At 36.7% G+C, this 16336-nt stretch overlaps 1 protein-coding gene across 9 annotated transcripts in view; it reads right to left on the bottom strand.

Moving 5' to 3' along the window:
- Positions 1–16336, bottom strand: part of slc16a1a (solute carrier family 16 member 1a) — a 71831-nt gene that overhangs the window by 43943 nt on the left and 11552 nt on the right. For 3 of the 9 annotated variants that reach the window (XM_073952462.1, XM_073952461.1, XM_073952460.1), the window contains one exon: positions 12679–12966. The exons of 3 other annotated variants lie outside the window; for them this stretch is intronic. The gene's annotated coding sequence lies outside the window, so the exon portion shown is untranslated. The remainder of the gene's footprint in view (positions 1–12678; positions 12967–16336) is intronic. 3 more of the 9 variants (XM_073952459.1, XM_073952457.1, XM_073952458.1) reach the window with 1 other exon arrangement.

The following is a 16336-nucleotide window of genomic DNA, read 5'->3' as shown; positions in this document are numbered from 1 at the left end:
ACAAAATTAAGGCAGAAGGAAATGAGCTGCATATTAAACTGAAGCATAAACATAAATGTTTGATTACAGAGCCAAGATTGCTTATTGTACAACTGAATGCAATGCATTGGGATAATTGCACATTCATCCGCAAACAGATTGCATACATGATGATGCGATCTTTATATTCATACATGAGCTACATATGCGATAATTAAACACCAACGAGCTGAGAAAATAGATGTTCCATTAGCAGCCTCTAATGCATGTTGAAACCGCTTATGCATTTCAGATGGATTTAACTGTTGGGAACGTTTGGCTTGCGTGTTATTATTTGGAGGAGAGCAGTTGCATCGATGAATGGTCAGATTTTCGGAAATGTATTTTTGCAAGTCTTAAATTGCAGCAGTTGTCTGGATCTGCTTACCCGTCCTGTGCTTCGCTCTAGTGGGCAGTAATGTCACTGCTAATGGCTCTCACAGTGGAGTTGTGGCATTAGCTCTATTTACTCATTTATATGCTGTAGAAAGCGCACATGTGCTCTCATAGAAATGTCCAACCACAATAGACTGTAAGATCATGTAAACCTAGAAGAAAGTTGAACTTTCTAGATGTTTAAAAAGTTGTTTTTTAGTTTGGTCAAATGATTAATCGAATTCAAAATTGTATTTAGATAATATATACATATTTACTGCGTATATTTATGTATGCATAAATACAAACACATATAAATTACATTCATTTTCCTTCAGCTTAGTCCTTTATTTATCAGGGGTCACCACAGCGGAATGATTTGCCAACTATTCCAGAGAGAGGTCGCGTTAACCGGATATTTTCCGTCATTGATGGATTTTTTTTAGCAGTGATGGAAAAATCTGAAGGTGGTCCGTCATTTTAACGGATTATGCTGTGGGTGATCTATTGTAAGTTGTAGATAACTGTAATTCCCACTCCTGTCCAGCTGATGGCGCTTGCCCTTGTTTTGTCTCCTCTTTGTCACCGCTGCGTACAGTTGCAAAAATCTCACAGCAGCTGAGTGTGAGAAGTTTCTTTAAACGGCCAAATAGTTGTGATATTATTAATAAAGGTGAAAAAAAGAGGAAGTGATGCAGTGGATGATGAAGAACAAACAGACAAAAATACGATCCAACCAAGCGGCAGCTAGCAAGGAGGTCAGGTTTATTGTTTTTATATTGATGTTCTTGTGCACTACAAAATAATTTAGTCATTTTTATTATTATTTGTTTTACTATACGTTTATTATTACGGATTTTATCCTTTGATTTTTTTGTTATGGGATATGCTGTTTGCATTTTTTTCAAAGGTTAAACGCAGTGCTTACACTATGTGTTTACATTAGAGCCTGTGTTTGCTGTTATATAAATTCAAATGGTTGTAATACCATGTATCAATGTAATACCAAAAGGTTTTATATGAAGGTATATGAAGACTGAGTTGCGCCAGCTCCAGGCCGCAGCACACATTACTCGCGGGCCGATTCTGGCTCAGACGCAGGCGGCCCGAGTACGGCAGCCGGAGTCTCCGGCAGGCGAGAATCTAGACGGAACTGGCCCGAGTGTATTTTGCTATCTGGGGTGCGTTGGAGTGCGTTGTGAGCACTACCGGACTCAGAGGGGTGCAGCAGCGCCCCTGGTGCATAAGAAGCGCGTGCTGTAGTATTTTTTCCCGGTGAAACGAGTGCTTGCAGGATCGGGAAATCCCACATTCAGAGAATCCAGCAAATTTTCTGATCACAGCCTTAGGAAAAATGTTTCCTGACTACAGAACGCTGGCTGAAGTGGCGCTAGTAAATCCAGTCTTTGGTCAAGAGAAGTCGACTTTCCGAGGCAAAGACAGTCTCCCATGATGCATTTGATTGGTTTTGAGAGTCTCCAATAACAGGCTGATTTGCATGCAAGGTCAAAAATCACTTTCATGGTTTTATAATATTTATTTATTTTTACCAAATTTTCCCAGCAACTCCCATATGATTCATTCAGCGATTCATTTGTTGCCAAACTCCTCCTCAGTGTTCAGCACGAGACTGAGTGAAATGGCCACTGCGGCATAAAAACAGTATTGAAACAGTCAGGATGCATAGTGTATGCATGAGCATACCTGCCAACACTCCTGTTTTTCTTAGGAGTCTCCCGTACTTCAGAGGCACGGTCTGTGAAATCCCCAGGTCGCCAACATTGTTATAGGATCCGATCGTAGCAGCAGCCCAAAACACACTTCATAGAAGTTTACTTACTAACACCACAGTACACAGTACCCAGTTTTTCACACTGTAATTCAGACACCTCACCCCTGAACCCAACCCCCGGTCTCTCGAATTTTTAGGGGACTGTATGTGCAGGTAGGTGTGTGAGCCCAATGTAGGAGTGCATTAAAGCAGTGCAGTTAAACACCAGCATATTGCTCTATTCCTAACCAAGAGACGGCAAAATTATTTTTTGTGTCACTTTCTTTTCGCTGATAAGATATACAGCAGGGTACACAACATTCTTGTGTGACTCCGGTGATACTTCCGGGTTTCTTCCTACCGCAGCCTCTATTTCTCTTTTTAAATGGCATCTGTGTGAAATCAGTCTATAGTGGCTGATTTAAGCACAAGACTCACGTCCTATGCAAATGAGGGAGAGTTCGTCACTAATGGGCGGTGCTTTCCCCCTCTTATGACACGTACAAAGGGAGAATGTCAATCAAAGTGTTTCTGCAGGCTGTTTTTATTAAGTGTGATTATAAAAAAATGAAATAAATAAATGTTTACCATTTGAATCTGGTTATATTCACAGACTGTTACCACACAACTGTGTTTAAACCCCTAATAAAAGTGATGTATGCATAATAGGTCCCGTTCAAAACACATTGATGGTCTTATTGTGCATAATATAGCCTATTATATATGCATGCTATTGTGTATGTGCTTTTGTGCATGATATGACCTAGTACATGCATGTTAAAAAATCTCTGTAATATTTCATGCAAAAATCTGTTCTGCCTCTGGAACAGCTTTCCATTTGGCTCACATATATCCTAGGCCATACAGGTGATTTAGGCATTTAAGTCATGCAGCTTTTCTAAAATCTTGCCAGCAGTTGACGCAGCAATTTCATGGCAGCTGACTTTAATGTAAAAAAATACGATGGCAAAAACAGCCATAATATTTGAGTTTGAAAAGTGAGTGCACGCATTGGAATACATCAAGATTTTCTCAAGGGTGAACTTTACCTCCACGCACCGGTTAAAAAGCCTCTTCAAAGTCCTCAACAATCCACTGAAAACTCACATTCAACTCCATTCTGGTATGAAAAGGACACTTTCTAAAATCCCATAAAATCCTGATGGGGAAAAAAGTATAATTTATAAAGATATTACTTAGCTGAATATATGCTTCAGCTGAAAAATCCATCATATTACAGAAGCGAAATGTGCTGTGAGTGCAGTTTCATGTTAACTTTAGGCAAAAGTCTGCATTAATGCTTCATTCATGGGCTGATTTTACTAAACAGGGCAATAGCAAAATCCATAAAAATGCAGATGGGAGTTCTGTAGGTGATTCTACTAAATATTTTTATAATAAACAATGTAATGCAGTGCGAATTAGGTCACAAACAAGTGAAGCCAATTATAACAGGTGTATGTGGTTCATATGTAATAATGTTTTCAGTATAAGAAAATCCATGTTTTTATCACTAGATTTCAATAAGCATCTTTAATAAATCACAGTAGTAAAACAAGAATGTACAAGGGGTCCACATCACCTGCCACTGTTTAAACAAGGTTATTTTAAAGGTAACAATTTCAAGCTTTCAGACTAGGCTTTTAAAGTTCGTCTACAAATTTTTCCTTTTCTAGTTTTAATTTAAGTTTAAGTTTTAGAAGTTGTTAATTAATATTTAAATGATAAATGTTTTTAAATCTACTTAGAAATGCTTTCTATTTACTTATTATTTATCATTTTTATTTATTTTGGCCTTTGGAAACGAATTGTCACCCTGGAAACCTATGTTTATTTATGATACGCACGTTGAAGAGATTGGTGTGTAAACAGCAAGAAATAAGGGTTACATAAAGAATACATTCCTGGTGACATTTTGTTGACATTACTATGGTTCTTTTAGTTTTTTTCCTCATCTTTTATACATTATATATAATTTTATTAATATTATGTTATTATTGTTATTAAATTATGTTTATAGCATTAACAGTGTGACCATAATAGTGTTAAGTTGAGTAGATGACGCTGATTATGGTTGTTTTTGTAACAAAGTTATGATCTGTAGATACTCGTACTTTAAAACACTGATGAATACTACCAATACTACCAATACTATAAATAATAAAAAAAAAAAAAAAACAGTAGCTGACCGTATTTGATTCTCATGGTTTCTACTGTAATTTTAACCGTGAAGTTCTGGCATCCACAACTGCCATTTTTTTTTCACTTTAAATTTTAGTTTTTTTTTTTTTTTGTGTGCTTAGAGTTCAACTCTTATTGCTGGGAAACAGCATTAACAAATTTAAACTGATTATGCCGGCGTCTTATGCAATGCTACAATGTGAAAAATATCTGTATTTTGTATTAAATAACCGTAATAAATCGTATTCTGTATTTTGAGCTTTTTGTTTATTTATGATTGGGAATTGCATTAGAAGATGTTGATCTCTGCTCTGTTGACTTTTGATGTTAACAATTCAACTCTACAGTTTAACAAAGTAAATTTTATTGACATTTTAGTAGTTTGAAATAATATATTGTATAAGAAATAACGTTTAAATAACGAGAAATTAGTCTGTGAAATGACAGTAAATGTTCTGACAGTTTATTACAAGACTTTTGTACTGTAATATACAACAGCAACCCAGACAAAATATCACTTTAAAGCAGGGGTGCCCACACTTTTGTTGTTATTGTGGGTGTATACAAAAAAGTACACACCTAACAGATTCGATTGATGTATAGCTCTTATCTGTACGACCAAAACTGAAAGTGTATTTTAAGTTCGTTTCAGCTTAATAAGGAGAAGATGCCTCAAAACGTGTAAACGTGGTCTTCGACCCCTGGGGGTTAAACTAATAAAAATAATAATAAAACTTACTTCTGACTTCTTACTTACTAAATCTTTTCAAGGTTAAAAGTTAATGGAAGAAAGATCAAGATCCCATAATGCAATTCAAAAACATAAATAAAAAAACATACATCACAAAATATTGGAAAACTGCTCATTTACAGATACTTTTACAGTGTAGATAATGCATGAATACACCAAGGACAGCACGTCTAACTCATATTGACAAAGCACAGTTGCTGACAGCAGCATCGTCCGATGTTAAATATTCTTTAGCACACGAAGACCCACAGCTCCTCAAACAGACGCGGAAATGGATGCTCTTAAACCTCCATATAGTGTCCTCATTGTGTCAGCATGGCAGCGAGTTCATTCCCCTGCGTTATGTTGGATGAGGCCTGTCTCTGTGTAGCTGTAAATCCTGCGCTCAGCACATACAGAACCAACAATTTGAGGATACACAGAAGACCCCATATGGCTGAGAGCTGCAGCGCTCTAGTGAGTTTACGTCAGAACTGTGTGCTTTTTTCTTTTTGGTAATGTGTAACCTCTGCAATATCTGTGGCTAGGTATGATTTGTATTTCTGTCCTTGCTGTAAAGACAAGCCAGATGGCCGGCCTGCTGAGCGGGTACAATCTGTGAGACGACTGATGCATTTCCACCGGCAGGCCTCTGGTGCTGGCCGTGTAGACCAACTTTGAATTTTTATAATCCAGCTTTGTCGCCACTTGGCTGACATCTATCTGAAATAGAGATTCCTCTTAAAGGGACAGTTCACCCAAAACTGAATATTCTGTCACAGTTTCCTCACACTACACTTGTTCCAAACCTGTTGAGTCCTTTTTTCTTCTATTGATCAAAAAAAGAAGATATTTTTAAAAATGTTGAAAATCTGTAAACATTGCCTTCCATAGTATTTGTTTACTACCAGGATGCTACTTGTCACAATCACCAGCAATCTAATCCTTACAGGGCGCAGGTAAAATCACAGATTGCCTAAGAACTACAAATCCAATGTTACATGGACTACAGATCCAGTCATGCACCACACACACACACACACACACACACACACACACACACACACATACAGAAGTAATTACAGCCTAAATACTTAATAGTTTTTGGCTAAGTTTAGTCAAGGAGCAAAAATAAATAATATCTACTTCTAAGAGATTGCCATTGTATATAATCTGAGCACACAAGCGATGATGAGAGGACTGAAAAAGCCTATTCACTCGTGACATTTGCAGAAATGAATAATTACGCAATACCTGCATTCCTGCACCGACATTCAGACTGTAGTAAACCAGGCTTCAGAAAAGTGACAGGTCAGAGGCGAGTAAACTCGCCGTCTGAGAGAAGAGAGCGAAACTTGTGTGCAGATCGTAGAAATGGCTGGAAGAATGTCCGCGGTTTAATTTCTCTTGCAAATAACAGACATCTCAATAGTGAAAACATCCGAAAAGCTTTATTTCAATAAAACATTTGTTTTTAAGTTGTTATTTTCTGCCACTGTAACACAGAAAGGCCTTTGTCCCGCCCCTATGTTTCATGCAAAACTTGACAAGGTTGACTGCGATTGGTCACTTTACATGTCAGTCAAAACACCGCTTCGCAATCCTGTAATTTGTTAATAAATTAAAACACATCATATATTTTTGATGAAATAATGACTGTTTTGGTCTATTTTAGCAGCGAAAATTGATCCGATGAATCAAAGACCACAAATTTGCACATTTATTTTTTTCATTTTTTTTCCTCCCATCCTGGAGCCTCACGGTCCCCCGCGAGAGTGTCCAGAACCCCTGGCATAGGCATTTTTAAAGATGCAAACTGCTTTAAATAAAAAAATTAGTTAAAAAATAGTTTAATAAAATAATTTATTTTGTAAAAATACTACTGATGTTTCTAGCAAATTATTATTTTTGCATTTTTACAATCAACAGTTAAAAATTAGTACTCTTTTTCTCAACACTATTTTCATTTTTTTTCTGGATTATTTGATGGGCAGATGCTTAAGAGCAGCATTTATTTAAAACAGTAAAACTTCATAAATGTTTAACTGTGATGTTTGGTAAATTTAAGCCACTTAACAGAAATAGAATGAATTTCAAATTAGTATATATGCCATCAAAGTTCACACATCAGAGCATGTTCCTACCCACCAATTAGTTGTGCAAGTCAGATTAAGGTCAAAATGTAGAACTGAGGTCAGAACCTGAACAGCACAACATTGTTTTAACAGGAATGTTGTTCTGAGAACAAAACATGTTGATCTAGAAACACATCCTACTTTGCACCATCACAGGCTAGCCCTAAAATTACATACTCCCTTGGGTTTTGCCAAAAAGAATTTATTTGCTATAATGAACAAAACACATTGTACACATCAATGTAATGTAGACATTGCCATGTTGTCACTCTACATTTTCTGAGTTCAGTCACATACTGTTTTTCATCTATTGATCAATATTGAAGTATGTGATTTAAGTTTTTTCTAGTTTTTCATTAGTTTGACATTACAGCGCCACCTGGTGGAAACTGTTGAGCATGTTTTAATGTACTTTTATATAGTTAATTTACCTGACTGTCTGATGATGTTTTTAACAAATAGCCTTTACATTTGCCTAATATAATCACTTCCACAAACATCAACACATGACAACTGATCTCACTGCTGGGACTCAATGAATTATGTTTAGAGACTGTGGATTAAAACTCATTATTGCAGAATGTTTGTTTGTCTATTAAACGGCATGAAACTTTGTATCACACCCTGTGGGTCTGCTTGAGCAGGACTCAATTACAAACCTTGCAGGTCATATTTAAAGATTAATGCATAGTACCACTATTTAACTGATGTATTTCCACATAGACATCAAAAATGGTGTAAACAAGCAGACAACATTAATTTTTAACAAAGCCAATGTGTGTAGAGAAAACTGTTTAACCATAAGCCTTCCTACAATAAACAATAGCCCATATGGCTGCAGTGCCATGGAAGGACTTTTTATTTTCTTGAATTTAAAACATAATATGCTGCACTCTTAAAATGTTTATAAAGGCTTACAGCATAAATATTCCAGTATGGGTTTTGGCATTTTGCAATGGGATTTTTTGTTTCAATCAAAAGCCAAGAAAAGTGAAGAATTCTTGAAAAAATATATTTTTTTGGTATTTTATTAATTTAAATATGCTTTTGTGTAACGGCAAGCACAACAGGCTCTCAATATAGCCATCCATGCCTGTAAATAACAAAAAAGAAAAGAAAAAGATTTTACAATACAAAGGCCTATTCATACCAAGGCAAACTAATGGTGGAACAGTATATATTATACTGTTACTATATTACACGATAACTGATAACTATACACGTCAGTGAACAATAACCATGTGCTTATTTTAAGCACTTGGCACAGTTCTGTCATCTGCTGATTTAAATGTTTTTATTTTTTTAAGCAGGATGGAGTCTGATTGGAAGTCTTTATCGTTCATTAGATACATCATAAAAGTTCTAAAATGATTCTAAATATATTGTTTTAGGGCCTTAAAAAAGTGACAAAATTCAGCAAATTCAAAATAAACACTATAAATATAAAATAGAGTTAAATAGCAATTGAAAGTTCAGTTCGTTTTTTCCAAACTTAAAAAGCAAAACAAAACAGCCCGCCTAAAACCAACCAACCAAACACACAACCAACCAAACACACAACCAAACACACAACCAACCAACCAACCAACCAACCAACCAACCAACCAAACACACAACCAAACACACAACCAACCAACCAACCAACCAAACACACAACCGACCAACCAACCAACCATCCATCCAAGCAACCATTCATCCATGCAATCAACCAACCAACCATCCATCCATACAACCATCCATCCATGCAACCAAACAAACAACCAACCAACAAACTAACCATCCATCCATCCATCCATGCAAACATCCATCCATCCATCCATCCATGCAACCATTCATCCATCCAACCAACCAACCAACCAACCATCCATCCATCCATCCATGCAACCATCTAACCAACCAACCAGCAAACCAACCATCCATCCATCCACCCATCCATTCATCCATCCATCCATGCAACCATCCATCCACCCACCCACCCACCCATCCATCCATCCATCCATCCATCCATGCAACCATCCAACCAACCAACCATTCATCCATCTATCCATCCACATATCCATCCATCCAACCAATGAATTTGAAATTGAAACGTATTGCAAATAAGACATTTACAGAAAAAAAAATCAAATAATATTCTAATCTAACCCATTTCCTCCAATATTTAAGGTCTAGAAATCTTAAATGGTTTATTTATTGACCATTTGCCATTTTTTTACAGTTACATAAATATATCATGGATACACTGTCTTTCATAGCACAAACCAAGCAAGAAAATAGCAAATAGCTAAAAACCATTTAAAACAACTTAGCAACCACTTATCAGTGCCCTAGCAACCCTCTATTGTGGCAGAAAATTTTGCACCACTAAGCGCCGGTCACATAAAAAGTAAACAAATTAGTTAATAAATGCTGAAGTTGAGGAAAGATGCTATTCAGCCCCTCAACTCCATTCCTAACCTCGAGTTTCCCCAGCATCTGCAACATACTTATTCATGTATTCAGGCATTCTAATACACCCTGCCTTGGCACAGCAATTACCAGTCCATCTTTCCCACCCTGCTTTCCACTGCCAGCTTCAAATCGTCCCTCTGTTAGGGGATAAGCACTCACCCCAGGGTCAGGACATTAAAGAAATACTCTGGAGAACTCATTTAACCACTGTACTGCTCCTCTCTCTGTATCGTGGCCAAAAACCCTGACTAATTCCTAAATATTGGAAATTTGTAATTCCTGAATGACATTTTTTTGCATGACTGGCATTTATGTTTAGGCAAAGGTCTGAAGGATCAGGTTTAAATAGGGTGACTCACATAGTTTTGATACGACTGAGCCGCTGTGACTCTGGACAAGCATAAAGTACAAAATCTATTGCGTGATATTTAGCAGTGTATTGACATTAATCACAAGGAAAGAGCATTTGCAACACACTCTCATTAGGCGACTTCTAGCAAGTAGCTTTTAAACAAAACATCACATTGTAAAATAATTTGCATGGCTTTTAATAGCTGGATTAATTAAAGTAAATGTCTTTAGTGATGTTGAAATGTCAGAATGCCTTGACATCCAATTTGCCACCATTATAACAATTACCTGTTTAGATTACATAACAGAAACTGTTCTGTTAATTTAAAATAAATTATAAAGTTAAAAATTATTTAATAACCAGGTATTTTATGGTGTGCGTGTTATGACCAAACAAGGGTAACAATCAACTATAAAGTTGCTTGACATGCATAAATCAATGATGGATATACTGTATGCATACATTCATTCCTTTTCCTTCGGCTTAGTCTTTTTATTAATCAGAGGTCGCCACAGCGGAATGAACCACCAACTTATGCAGCATTTGTTTTATGCAGTGGATGTCCTTCCAGCTGCAACCCAGTACTGGGAAACACCCATACACTCATGCATTTACATTTATACACTAAGGCCAATTTAGCTTATTTAATTCACCTATACCACATGTCTTTGGACTGTGGAGGAAACCGGAGCACCCAGCGGCTTTCTTGCTGTGAGGCGACAGTGCCACTGTCCCACTGTATTTCAAGCAAAATCTTTAAATATTCTAATCATCAAATTATTATGAAAAATAACATAATCAGTCTTAACAGGAATATTAAAGTCGCATGAAATTAAAATGTACTGTTTATTTTGCTAGAGCACATTGTTAGCCTTAAAGGGGGCCTATTATGCCCCTTTTTACAATGTATAAAATAGGTCTTTGATGTATTTAGAATATGTATGTGAATTTTTAGCTCAAAATACCCCACAAATAATGTGTTATAACTGAATCTGCCTCTTTTAATCTTTGATCCTAACTGTGCTATTTTGATGACTGTCGCTTTAAACTCAAATGAGATTGTGCTCTTTTCATAAGAGGGCGGCGCTATAAATGCCTATGTGTCAGTATAGTGGCAGATTCAAAAACAAGACTAATGTCATTTGCTAATGAGTGAGAGATTGCTACTTATGGGCGGGGCTTTCCCCCTCTGATGACACGTATAGACCTGATTGTAAAATGCGGAGGTGCGCCTGTTTTTGCAATTGTTTTAGAACTCCCATAGGCGACTGAATTGGAAGAAATGACTAAGAATAATAAACGGCAGAAAACGGTCAAACTACTTGCTCTACAAACAAATGTTTGCATGACTATATAGACCAAGTACAATAATATAATAAGAAAATATCAGTTTGCAACATCAAACAGCAAAACGAGCAGTTTTTAATGTCTAAAAATGAATGGAAGTGAATGAGACTGGAAGTCTCGAGCCAAGAAGATTCAAATGGCTGCGCCCGCTTGAATAAGGTGAATAAAGGGAGAATGTTAATCAATGTGTTTTAAGACGTGTGATTAAAATATGATATAATTAATAGATTTTTACCATTAGAAGCTGGTTATATTCACATAATGTTACCACAGAACGTCGTCTAAACCCCTTATACAAATGATTTTTGCATAATAGGTTCCCTTTAAGGTAAACAATCTGTGCAAGTGAATCAACTCTAAAAACAACTATTTGTTTGGGTAATCTTTCAATGTTTAACCATTTGTTTTTGCTATGGAATGGTAGTCCTTTACAGATGATTGACCACTTGAGTGAAATTTGCTTAGCCACACTCCTTCAACCATTAGTTTGCTGTGAGTGAAGGGTGAAAGAAAGGCCGGCAGCTAGCTCTCTGCAACTCTCACATGATCGCACACTGAAGCTAATCAGTGCCTGAATGGGAGACCACTTGGGAAAACTAGGTTGCTGCTAGGGTTTCGTGTTAGTGAGATCAGCAGGGGGCGCTTAATCTGCAGCCTGTGAGGGTCTTAACGCCCCAGTATATTGATGAGAACTCTATACTCAATAAGCGCCGTCATTTGCATAAGACGTTAAACCGAGGTCCTGACTCTGTGGTCATTAAAAATCCCAGGATGTCCTTCGAAAAAAATGTGCCATCTGGCCTCTGTCCATCATGACCTCCTTACCATCCCCATATCATAATTGGCTTCATCACTGTCTCATCTCCACCAATCAGCTGGTGTGTGGTGTGTGGTCTGGCACAATATGGCTGCTGTCGATTCATCCAGGTGAATGCTGCACACTGGTGGTAAATGAGAAAATTCTCGCCAAAAATGTGCGCTATATAAATGTAAGGAATTATTATTATTATTAATAAAGAAAAAGCCAAAAATAAATAAAACCCACCCAATATTCCCTAACAACTAAAAATGCATCATCATATTTGAAAAAAATCTGTAAATAATAATAATTTTTGAAGGATGATAAGACTGGAGTATTGATGCTGAAAATTCAGCTTTGCCATTTCAGAAGTACATAACATTTTTTAAATGAGATCTGTTATAGTAGATATTTTTTAATTGATCCTAAACTTAACGTATGGCTGCATATCGTCTTTAAAATGAGCACTATGGGGCGATATGACTCTGTTTCTTTTCGCGCAAGCAGCTGATTGCTTACCTCTGTATGGACGGCTTTCCCGCCTTTACCAGTTTGCCAGTGGCTCGCAGTGTACATGGGCGGACTTGCGACGCAGAGAGGATTTGACTTTGACGATGGGGTTAGAGTCTGGCAAAGAGGGGTTCCAGAAAGCAGGTAAGACAAAAACAGAAGCCAAAAAATAAAATAAACAAGTAAATAACAGGGTGAAAATGTAAAAATCAGACAAGGACTTATCTTTTTCTGGATTGCTTTTCAAAACACTCTCAGTTTGGATTAGGGAAGTGGGTGGGCACTAGTCAGTTCGTGCTTTAAAAAAAAAAACAATCGGTTCGGTTTAGGGAAGGAAGAAAGTGGGGGGATCGGTTGATCGGTCGGTCAGTCAGTCAGTCGACAGCAACCTCTGGTGGATTTACGCGAGAATAGCAGGCACTATAACATTTCCTTACAATTGGAAATGCTACTTGAAAAAATATCTACTTCAACTTCTATTTCACGCAGATTTCAAGTTATTTTAAACACAATAATAATAATTACACACAAATATTTTGTGAACAGTGAATCAGTGAATAATAATGATTTTTAATGGATCAAGACTGGAGTATTGATGCTGAAAATTCAGCTTTGCCATTTTAGAAGTACATAACATTTTTAAACAGGAACAGTTGAAGTAGATTTTTTTGTATTCATCCCAAACTTTTGAATGTATAGTTTACTTTGCAGAGTCTCTGACAGAATCTTCCAAACTGGTGTGAGAATGTCAAAAAAGTGATGCTTAGGGAGTACCGTATAATACAGTATAAAGGTTTCTACAGCAATGTTTCCCTTAAGAGACTGCCCTGGCATTTGAGTCATGCAGGTCTTTTAAGGTGAGCAAGTGATCTGTAGGTTTCGCAGTGAAAAAGAAAATGGATGCATCTTTGGATTTTTTTTTTAAAGCACCACACAAGTGCAGGTTTTTGCAGGTACTTAAATCAAATGCCTCCCATATGATTGCTGATTGATTGCCATGTCTGTCTCAAGTGTCCCTGCTAAGGCTTTTAACATTAGGAGTCTCATGAATCCTGAAAAGGCAAATTTATTTCACTGACTTTAAGGCTAAGAAACTACCTAATACATTCACTGGCCACTTTATTAGGTATACCTTTATAGCACTGCGTTAGACTCTCTTTTGCCTTCAGAACTGCCAAATATTTGTGTCATACTTTAAAATTGTACTGGAAAACTTCTTTAGAGATTTTGGTCTGTATTGACAGGACAGCATTGAAGTTTGTGTGAAATCAAAATGTAGTTTTATTTTTCTAGCACACATTGTTATTTTTTAGGTGAACAGTTAAACTATGCAAGTTTATCCACAAAAAAAAAGTTTGTTTTGGTAATCTTCAGTCAAAGTCTGACTAATTGCTTCAGTGTTTGGTCCTTCTTTGTTGAAGTTATTTTAATGATTGACGTCACAATATTTGTAACCACGCCCCTCTTACCATTAGTTTGCAATGAGGAAATGATATGCAAAAATTACAGGCCATGCCACTATTCAAAATTATGTTTCAGTAAGAAGTACATTCATTCATTCATTTTCTTTTCAGCTTAGTCCCTTTATTAATCTGGGGTTCGCTACAGCGGAATGAACCGGCAACTTATTCAGCTTATGTTTTACGCAGCAGATGCCCAGTCATAACCCATCTTTGGGAAACCCATACACTCTCATTCACACACATACACTACGGACAATTTAGCTTAGCTTACCCAATTCACCTGTACCGCATGTCATTGGACTGTCAGGAAAACTGGAGCACCAAGAGAAAAACCCACGTGAACACGGGGAGAACTTGCAAACTCACAAAAATGCCAACTGACCCACAGCAACCTTCTTGCTGTGAGGCGATCACAACCCACTGTGCCACCTTAATGCCCAAGAAGTATGTTAACACACTGAAATAAAAGACTTTCAATGGGGCAAAATCACCCCCACACCATAACACTATCATCAGCCTAAGCAAAGCATATGCTAAAATCAAACCCTATTATTTGAATGTTAGTCCAGGTAACCACTTTTAAATCCTCCCCTGTCCAAAAACGATGCCTTTGTGTCCATTTCAGCCAAATCTTTCTATTCTTAGTGTTGGTGGTGTGCACTTCTTCTGCTGCTGTAGCTCATCTGCTTCAAGGCTGGATGAGTTCTGTGTTTATAGATGATCTAACAAAGGCTCAGCTGAGTAACTGTTGTCTTTCTATCAGCTTAAACCAGTCTGCCAAGTCTCTTTTGGCATCAACGATGCATTTTTGCCCATAGAATTGCCATTTAATGGATATTTTCACTTTTTTAGACTGTTCTCTGTAAACCCTAAAGATGGTTGTGCATGTAAATCCCAGCACATCTGGAACTAGCAACCATGCCACATTCAAAGTCATTAAAATTACTTTTCTTTTCAATTCTGATGCTTGGTTCAGCAGATCATCTGTCATGTGATTGGCTGATTATATATATATATATATATATATATATATATATATATATATATATATATATATATATATATATATATATATATATATATATATAAAACACCTAATAAAGTGGCCAAAAGCTGTATATTCCTTTACATGTAAGGAAATTTTACACTCTATTTACTCTCACACCTATTACTGATTAGATATTTGCAATAACAAGCAGCTGAAAAAATGTACCTAATAAAGCCAAAAAACTATATATTCCCTTATATTAATATTCCTATATAGTCCCTTTAAGGCAAGTCAATGCACTCAGTGGCCATCTATGAAATGCCTCTCTAGCAATATTCTTAGGCACCCTGTTTAAATGAGGAAACATCAAATTCTCCAAAAATACTTGCCAAGCTCACGATTAAATTTCGTATTACAAATAACCAATAGAATTAAACAACAACTGTCTCTTTAGTTTCACTTCTAAATGTTCGTACCACACAAAATCTGCAGAAACTCACGTCTGGTCCGAGGTTCTTTCCCGGAGAATTGTCATTCTATATCGATCACTGATTGGCTCCAGTACTAGAAGGCGGGCTTTATTCTCCATATTGACAGTTACACTTTTCCCCATTCAAAAGTCTACAAGTGACATGTCTTGTGTATTCTATAGTCTTTTGTAACAGGCAATATGGCAGGATTAATGGGTGTACCTAATAAAGTGGCCTAATAAAAATGTATATTCCTCTACATGTTGAACAATATTACATTCTTACGCATTACTGATTAGATATTTGCAATATCTAGCAGCTGAACGGTGTACCTATTAAACTGGCCAAAAGATCTGTATTCCTTTACATGTAGGACAATATTACATTCTTGATTCGAAAGAAAAATCCTTTTCCCCATTTGTAATTGAATAATTCATGCATCAGAGGATTAAATTAACGGATTCCATCCATTTAGAGCTGATATAAATGACTAGTACGGAGGCAAATGTTATATGATTTGATTTCCAGCTAAAACCCTTAAATCACATCCTACACACATTACATTATCTCACAATATGTGCACCAAGCAATATCTGAGCACGTGAGGTCTCATATTTTGTATTCCTTCTATTTTCCGCATGGCGAGGCCTGGAAAATTGACTCAGTGATGTTTCCATGCAAAGTGGGTTTACTTTTACATTAACATAAATAGGAATGTCTCGGGTCATCAAAGCGGGACGCAGGTG

The sequence above is a fragment of the Danio rerio genome, chromosome 6, assembly GCF_049306965.1.
Source record: "Danio rerio strain Tuebingen ecotype United States chromosome 6, GRCz12tu, whole genome shotgun sequence".
NCBI lineage: Eukaryota > Metazoa > Chordata > Actinopteri > Cypriniformes > Danionidae > Danio > Danio rerio.
This window is presented reverse-complemented; position numbering and strand designations above follow the sequence as displayed.